The sequence below is a fragment of the Triticum aestivum genome, chromosome 3D (genome assembly GCF_018294505.1).
Source record: "Triticum aestivum cultivar Chinese Spring chromosome 3D, IWGSC CS RefSeq v2.1, whole genome shotgun sequence".
Taxonomy (NCBI): domain Eukaryota; kingdom Viridiplantae; phylum Streptophyta; class Magnoliopsida; order Poales; family Poaceae; genus Triticum; species Triticum aestivum.
In genome coordinates this window covers 195,876,734-195,886,324 of record NC_057802.1, presented here as the reverse complement: position 1 = coordinate 195,886,324, position 9,591 = coordinate 195,876,734, and positions in this window count along the sequence as shown.

Sequence of the window (9,591 nt, the reverse complement as noted above, 5' to 3'; positions counted from 1 at the left end):
GGCGGCGGCGGCGGCGGGGTGGGAGGAGAAGGGCGAGGCGAGGACGAAGTGAGTAACGGGCGGGGGGTACCTGCCGTTAGGCAAGTGCCCTCTTTGCCGTCCGCCAGCCTTTGCCGTCCGCCTTTCTGCCTCTTTGCCGTCCGCTAGCGGACGGCAAAGAGGTGGGCCGTTAGGATTTTTTCAAACGAGCGGGGGGTGGGGGCCACCACACTCTTTGCCGTCCGCTGGCAGACGGCAAAGACCTAGCAGATGGCAAAGAGCTTCTTTGCCGTCAGCCTTTTCTTTGCCGTCTGTTTATGTGTAGCTGATGGCAAAGAGCTTCTTTGCCGTCAGCTAGCAGACGGCAAAGATCTGGCAGATGGCAAATTAGCTGATTCCAGTAGTGTCTGGTTCTTGGCCTTCATGGTGATCATGGCCTCTTCGGGATACTCCTCCATGGCCACCGGTGATGATGGCCCCCTCCGGCAGGGTGCCGGAGAGGGCCTAGATTTATTTCTCGTGGCTACAGAGGCTTCTGGCGACGGAACTCCCGATCTAGGTTTCTTTCTGGAAGTTTGGGTATATATGAGCGGTGTTGGCGTTGATTTCACGTCAGGGGGGTTTCCGGGCTGTCCACGAGGCAGGGGGCGCGCCCCAGGTGGGTGGGCACGACCCCCACCCTCATGGGCAGCCCGGGACTCTTCTGGCCTACTTCAGGTACTCCGTGGGCTTCTTCTGGTCCAAAAATGATCTCCGTCAAGTTGCACGTCAATTGGACTCCATTTGGTTTTCCTTTTCTGCGATACTCTAAAACAAGGAGAAAACAGAAACTGGCACTGGGCTCTAGGTTAATAGGTTAGTCCCAAAAATCATATAAAAGTGTATAATAAAGCCCATTAAACATCCACGATAGGTAATATAACAGCATGAATACTTCATAAATTATAGATACGTTGGAGACGTATCATGGCCTCACCAGCGTCCGCATCATCTCATGCCGACGAACGCAAGTCGAGGGTCACCACGTCGTCGTCTTCGAGCTCGTCACCACCGCATCTGCTCGCCGGACTTCGCCGGTCGATTCACCATCTCCAACGCCTCCCCGATCCCGCTGATCTGCTCTACGTGTCCACCGTGAGCCCCTACGTTGAACCCCTCTCTCCCCTCGCTTGTTTGCTTCCTGCGACCGCAACGGCCATCATGGCCGAGAGCTTGGCTCCGCCGGCCATGCCGCCGCCGTGGCCACGGCCACGCAAGCTCGCAACCGAGCACCCTAACGTGCTCAGGGCAACCCTAGGGTCCTAACACGACCAACCGCTGCTCCATTCGTCCACCGTAGCGCCAATCTCGTCGTTGTCCGAACTCCGTCCGCCACACTAGTCATCGGTGCCACCGTTTTGGTCCATGCCGGCTCGAGCTGATGGCACCTCTGGACGCGCACGAGCGCCAGCGTCATGTAGGTGGTCTCCGTCGGCCATTTGGCTCCGGAGCAAGAAAACCGAAGCCCTCCGCCGTCTCTGGCCTCGCCGGCGACGAGCCGTGGGTCAACTCCGGCGAATTTGACCATAGTTGACTGGGTTTGACTCCCCTCTGAGTCACTGACTTCTGGGCCTAGCTTATGGTTTAATTAAGCTGATTTGCTAATTAATACTAATAGTGTCTTTTAATTAGTTAAGACACTAACACGCAGATCCCACTGGTCAGGTTTGACCTGGACCGGCCCCGTTGACCCGCTGACATCACAGTGACGTCATGCTGATGCAGTAAATATTCTCTGGGATTTAAAATAAATTAGAAATGATTTATTTATTTCAGAGAATGTCCAAAACTCCTAAAATTCATAGAAATTCAACCGTAACTCCAAATGAAATAATTTATAGATGAAATATGATCAGAAAAATCTAATCTATCCATTGGTACTATTTTAATGCATGTTAAAGCAAGTTAAACCTGCTGATCAGGTCAAATGAGCTAAATGACATTTGAATGATCACATATGGAGGTTGAATTTGAATTTAGTGTTCAAACCAACTCCATTTAAATCATTGCTAGCTGCATTAGCTCAAATCACAGCATACCGCCATGTCACATTCATGCATCATATTGTTGCATTGCATCGATTGTGTCCCCTCTTTTTTTGCCGGTGGTTGTTCCCCCTCAGTAGACGCATGTTGCGACGATGAGCTCGTTGACACCGATGAAGAGCTATATCATCTTCGAAAGTGCCAGGCAAGCAAAACACCCTTGTTCATTCCGATACAATCCCACTCTCTCGCTCCTGCTCTCTTTTACTACATTAGGACAACAACGATTCATCTGTTACATGCTGCGGTAGTTGAACCCCTTTCCTCTGCATGACCTGTCATTGCCACTGTAAATAGATGAAACCCACTAGCATGAGTAGGAGTTGTTTGAGCCCTGTTGTGCCTACTCATTCATGCTTGATTGTCATGCCTGCTACTGCTTAGAGTTGAGTCAGGTCCGATTCATCGGGGATGAATTGGAATGGTGATGAACATGTCCTACTCCGTGTGAGCTAAGTGTGTGAACATGATTTGGTAAAGGTAGCGGTGAGAGGCCATGTAGGATTACATGGTGGGTTGTCTCATTGAAACCGTCCCCAGGAACTAAGTTCTGTGTTTGTGATCCATGAACAGCTACTACCACACATTGGGATCCTTAATTGAGTCCCTCGACTTATTAACCGCCCCTGTCCTATGTCTAGGAGTTGCAAGTACTTTCTTGTGTTTGTAGTATGCTGGAGGCCGTGCGCACCGCTGACCCGAGGGGTGGGCTGTGATGCGGTAGGCACGTGGCACGGTGTACCGGGACGCCCGTTTGGTGCCTCGGGAACCCTACACACATCGTTCTGGGCCGTAGTGGAAACCTCGGCCGGAGTCCATGTGGATGGAACCTGAATAGGCGATAAACCTGGACTAGGGACTTGTGTGGTTAGTCAGGTCATGGCTGACACCCTCGCAGGGCTTCCGCTTAAAGGTTGCCGAGTAAATGTCGTGTAAACGGCGTTAAGTGGTGAGAGTGTGTGTGAAGAAGTACACCCCTGCAGGGTTAACATCATCTATTCGAATAGTCGCGTCCGCGGTAAAGGACTTCTGGGTTGCCTATACAGTTCATAGATTAGTGTAAGTGGATACTCTAAAATGCGCAAGATAAGCGTGAGTGCTATGGATGGCGTTCTCGTAGGGAGACGGGAGCAGATCCATAGTGGTGTATTGATGTGGTGAATATGTGGACTCGTGTGCGCCACCTCAAAAGAGTTACTTATAGTCATAGTTTAGGATAGCCACCGAGTCAAAGCTGGCTTGCTGCAGTTAAACTCCACCACCCCCTTTGTTAATACTGATGCATATGTAGATAGTTCTGATGTAAGTCTTGTTGGGCAAATTTGTACTCACATTTGCTTAATTTATGTCTTTGCTGAGAGACTTCAGTCTCACTAGTAGTTCCGTGTGGACTTCGACGTTTAGCTTGTTACCTCAGCTACGATCTTGTGCCCTCGGCAGGGTCTTGTAGATAGTCAGGCTTCTCAGCCTTTTTCATTTGTAGTTGTCTGTACTCAAACAAGTTAAGCTTCCGCATGTGCTTATTGCTTGTATGACTTGAATGTTGGGTCATCAGACCCATGTTTGTAATATCTAGCTCCTCGGATCCTAATGAATAAATACTTTGAGTCGTAGAGTTTTGTTGTGATGCCATGTTGTATTTGCACATATCGAGCATATTGTGTGTATGTTATTGAAATGCTTGGTATGTGTGGGATCCGACAACATAGTTGTTTATTCTTGGTAGCCTCTCTTACCGGGAAATGTCTCCTAGTGCTTCCACTGATCCATGGTAGCTTGCTACTACTCCGGAACACTTAGGCTGGCCGGCATGTGTCCATCTTTGTTCCTGTGTCTGTCCCTTCGGGGAAATGTCACGCGTTGTTCCTTTAAGTCCTTGTAGCTTCCTACGACTTGGGTTCATACGTTGATGACCGACACGTTCATTGCTGGGTCATCTATGCTTGTCCCTGTAAGTTAGTTCCACTTTGGATTCACGACTAGTCATGTCGGCTCGGGTTCTTTGTCATATGGATGCTAGCGACACTATCATATACGTGAGCCAAAAGGCGCAAATGGTCTCGGGCCAGGTAAGGTGGCACCCATGGGAATACCGTGCGTGAGGCTGCAAAGTGATATGATGTGTTACATGCTAGATCGGTGTGACTTAGGATCGGGGTCTTGACAGCTTTGGTATCAGAGCCTGACTGCCTGTAGGATTACCAAGCCAAATTGGTCGAAGTCGAGTCTAGTAATGCTTCGGTTATATAAGGGAATTGATTGTGGCAGGGAACGTAAGGATCTTTTACTCCTTTACCTTATACCCTTTTGATCTGAGTCAACCTCTCTTTTTCTGCAGGGATTAAGAACTAGGCTTCTTTTCTTTCTATCAGGATCACATGTTACTAATCCGTAGACTTATAGGATTGATGGCTTCAAGCCTCAGTTCAGTTACTAGTACTTCTGTGTGTTAACAGTTGGTCTCAGAACCTTGATATTGTGATGTTGAATGGTTATGCCACCATTTTGCAGGATGTCTCAAATCTCTTTGAGCATTTACAGGTGTTATGCTTCCCGAGTCATCCCAGGTTTCTAAATAGTCTGATGCATTTGCAAATCCCTTCTTCCTGTTCCCGATGATCCTTTCGGGCCAGATTAACCACACTAATTGCTGAGTTGAGGTACTCCATTACCTTGACATATATGTTGGAGCTATTATTATGACCCTAGGTGTCTTAGAGAACCACCTCGTAATCTAGCCATGATTAATGTTCCCAAAGTGGTGATTCTGGCCATCATTCTCGAAAGCATCCCGTGATGCCATTTAATAGTGTTTGCTTTACTTACTTCACGTTGATAGTGTTTGCTAGTTCCTTTAGGATATTAGTAACCTATGCGATAGACCTCGATGTCTGTGGTATTCCCTTCTTCCAAATACCATGAACTGCTTAAGGTAGAAGTTCTTGGACCAAAGGATCACAACAAGAGTGCTCCTAATGAGTTCTCCATTGTGTTCGTGACTCTGCCAGTCCCACCTTTCTGCATGGGTTATCCGGAAGAAACGTGTTGAATTTATTCAATGTGCTAACCGATGCATCTACAACTTAAAGAAATCATATGTTCCTTTGAGTTGTTCTCTTTAGTTGTATTCTGACCTCCATCTATCAATTGAGAGTCAAGAGTATGAGTGTATTTGTGTTCATCGATGCCTCTTATTCTTGTAGTCCGTCAAGTCGTTCTATTCCGGAATGACTAGGAGAAACAAACTCTAGTACCTCATCCATTTCGAGGATTGGGTCAAAGTAGTTGTATTCCGCAGATCAAATTGCCAATCCAGCCTTTGATCTGTTCTACCTTGGAGTGTCACCCTCTTTCATGTCAAGAAAGACGTGAGAATTGCACAATCTCTCATGAATTCTTGATGTAGTGATACTTCTCGCCATCATTATTCATCCCTCGGTCTCAGTGTTGGTTGTAACCGGAATGCTGACAAGTGCACTGTGATGTGTGAAATCAATACTCCTAGTAACTCCATTGCTTGGTAGTTAATGGACAATAATCCTATTCTTAGTGTGTTGTTTATTGAATCATCATCCTAAGGGTTATCGTGCGACCTAGTCCAATTTCCCTGGTGCACTCCTCGGTCAATGAGATAGGATTGTGTCAATCCATCACTCTCTTTATCACATCATCTTGCCCCGAAAAGCAAGATTGTTGTAACGCCCCGAGACCGACGCTCCAGAAGCCTTCCAGATGCTCTGAGTTTCGTCGTGTGATTTGTTTTGTTTGTTGCATCTCTTGCATTGCATCATGTCATCATGCAACCTTTTTTTTAAATACTCAGATAAATAAATTGTATGGATCTTTGATCCATTTAAATCGAGGGAATTCACATGGTGTTTTCTCTTTATAACATATCCTCCCAATATTATTAGGGAGCTATAACAAAGTATTCCATTCTTTGGGAATCACCATAACACACTTGCAAAATAATTCCGTGCCTTTTCTGCTTCAAGTTTGGTCTCCAAACTCTGCCCTAAATTCTTTCTTCACTTTCCGGAGCTCCACCAAAAATCCAAACATTTTTGGACCTTCCCAACCCTCGCTTCCTATTCAAACCATTTGAATTTTAAATCAAATGAGTTTGAATTTAAACTTTCGGTCATGCCCACTTCTATTTTTCCTGGTTCAAGCACATTTTTGTGAGTCCGGAAAAATAATCCCCATGTCCAACTTCTTTCCCTAACCCTCTCTTTCTTTTCTTCTCTCTAATTTATTTTCTATTAAAAGAAATATGAGGGGGAGAGAGAGAGCGCAGCCTTGCAGCCCAGCCGGCCTCTTGGGCCTAACCAACCAACGTCGGCCCACCTAACCCTCCTAACCCTAGCCGCTCGACCCCTCAACCCCTCTCGTTCCCCTCCGCCGCCACCCACACACGCAGGCATCGAGCCAGGAGAGCCCTGCTCGATCCCCTCTTCCCTCGATGCGCCGTCAGAGAGAGAGAGACCAGCGCCGCGCCCTCGTTCCGTTCCCCTCTGCCTCCTCCTCGTCGCCAGAGTCCAGCCACCCGACTAGCAGGAGGCCGCCACCGCCATGAATGCCCGCAGGAGCGCCAATGCCACCAGGCCGCCGTCCCGCACCCAAGCTCCTCCGCCCCGAGCTCCGTTCGCGCTGCCGTTTGCCCGGATCCGGCGCCGGTCGACTGGATCCACCCGTCTTCGCTGTTCCCGGCACTGTCGGAGCCATGCTTCGAGTCCTCGCCGTCAAGCTCCACGCCGCTCGCCAGCGTCGTCCGCTCTGCCCCTTCCTCTGCTCCACCTCCTTAGCGTCGAGCGCCGCCCTTCGCGCCCCTCCGTTGTTTGCTTCGGGCGCCTCCGACCTTCCTCGCGCCCGATCTGCTCCAAGCCACGCCACCGGCCGAGTTCCTCGACCTCCGCGCGTCCCGGAGTCCCTCGCCCACTGCTGCACGTTCCAGTCGTTGCTACTCTCGGCTGCACCTGTACGTCGATGCCAAGTTCCGTTGCCTGCTCCCCGCCATCACCCTAGCAGGAGCTCCGCCTCCCTTGCTTCATGCCAAGACCAACGCCGGCCACTTCTTCCAGCCGCTGCTCGGCCATGCCCCGACGACCAGCAGCTCGAGCTACCTCCACGCACCTCCTATGACCTCCCGAGGCAGGGCCTTGACAAGTCCCTCGGTGCCCCTCCAGATGTGTCAATGCCACTGTTTGACCCATGTACAACTATCCGGTGATGCGCCAAGTACCCCCTCGGATCGTCAAGTTCGACTACACGGAACCGCCAAGTACCACTACGATTGCCGTGTACATCTACGGACGCCAAGACCGGAACAACAAGTACCCCGACAACGTGTGTAACTCTAGCGTCGACCCCGTCGACGTCAAGTACCTCTACCGACGACCCCGAACATCTACGAAAACGTGTACCACTACCGTCGCCGTGTACCACTACTTCCCTTGGCGACCCGTGAACAACTACTTCCACTACCGTCGAACCCGATCCACTCCGAAAATGCACGCTTCGAAGGTATAACCGCCGAGACGACGCCCGTGAATGAATGATTGTGATGTATGAGTTGCTCATGTTCGAACCATGTCCCAGTTGTCGCTTGCGCGTTCCTTGTTTCCATGCCACCGACATGTGGGACACCCGGTATTCGGGATCACCCCACCATCTTTTGCATGTTTCGCACATCCGCACACTTGCTCTTTTGCACCGGTATCTCAATGATTTATCGGATCATCGGAATGTTGTCGTGGCACCATTTTCGTTGTCGTTGCCGTGGCACCCCTTTCGTTCCGCCATGGTGACCAAATGCTTCATAACATGCTCATGTCAACATTTTAATAAAATTGCTTAAAACTTGCATATGTCATCCGCATCATGATAATAACATTTAAAACGTTTAAAATTGTTGTTTGCTTTAAATTGCTAAATGACATGAGGATTTATCGGAACTGTTGTTTGATGTTTCTGGCCTTATTTAAATTGCCTAAAATGTGTAGTTATTTATGTCTCACCTCTTGCCATGTTAATCAACATTTAATCTTGTTGGGTACATAAACGGGAAAGAACTAAAAAAATCGTATGTGGTGTTTCGTCAATATGCAACTCGTTGCATATTGAGCTCCACTAAATTTGTAGTATTGTTTTTTGCACTTTGCCATGCCAAGCCTCATTAAACCGGACATGCATCATACTTGATTCTGCATCATGCCATGTGTATGTGGTGGTTGTTTACTATGTTGTTTGTTTCTTTCCGGGTTGCTTCTCTCGTTAGCTTCGGTTTCGTTCCGGAGTTGTGAGGATTTGTTCGACTACATCAGTTTGTCTTCTTCATGGACTCGTTCTTCTTCCTAGCGGGATTTCAGGCAAGATGACCATACCCTCGAAACCACTTCTATCTTTGCTTGCTAGTTGTTTGCTCTATTGCTATGCCGCGCTACCTACCACTTGCTATATCATGCCTCCATATTGCCATGTCAAGCCTCTAACCCACCTTTCCCAGCAAACCGTTGTTTGGCTATGTTACCGCTTTTGCTCAGCCCCTCTTATAGCGTTGCTAGTTGCAGGTGAAGATGAAGTTTGTTCCATGTTGGAACATGGATATGTTGGGATATCACAATATCTCTTATTTAATTAATGCATCTATATACTTGGTGAAGGGTGGAAGGCTCGGCCTTATGCCTGGTGTTTTGTTCCACTCTTGCCGCCCTAGTTTCCGTCATACCGGTGTTATTTCCTTGATTTTGCGTTCCTAACGCGGTTGGGTGATTTATGGGACCACCTTGACAGTTCGCTTTGAATAAAACTCCTCCAGCAAGGCCCAACCTTGGTTTTAACATTTGCCACCTAAGCCTTTTTCCCTTGGGTTCTGCAGACTCAAGGGTCATCTTTATTTTAACCCCCCCGGGCCAGTGCTCCTCTGAGTGTTGGTCCAAACTAGAGCACCGTGCGGGGCCATCCCTTGGCAACTTGGGTTACGTCAGTACCTGTACGCTTAGCTTATCCAGTGTGCCCTGAGAATGAGATATGTGCAGCTCCTATCGGGATTTGTCGGCACAGCGGGTGGTCTTGTTTTACCATTGTCGAAATGTCTTGTAAACCAGGATTCCGAGACTGATCGGGTCTTCCCGGGAGAAGGTTTATCCTTCGTTGACCGTGAGAGCTTATAACGGGCTAAGTTGGGACACCCGTGCAGGGTATTATCTTTCGAAAGCCGTGCCCGCGGTTATGTGGCAGATGGGAATTTGTTAATAGCCGGTTGTAGAGAACTTGATACTTGACTTAATTAAAACGCATCAACCGCGTGTGTAGCCGTGATGGTCTCTTTTCGGCGGAGTCCGGGAAGTGAACACGGCTTTTGGGTTATGTTTGACGTAAGTAGGAGTTCAGGATCACTTCTTGATCATTACTAGTTGACGACCGTTCCGTTGCTTCTCTTCTTGCTCTTATTTGCGTATGTTAGCCACCATATATGCTTAGTGCTTGCTGCAGCTCCACCTCACTACCTTCTCCTACCCATAAGTTT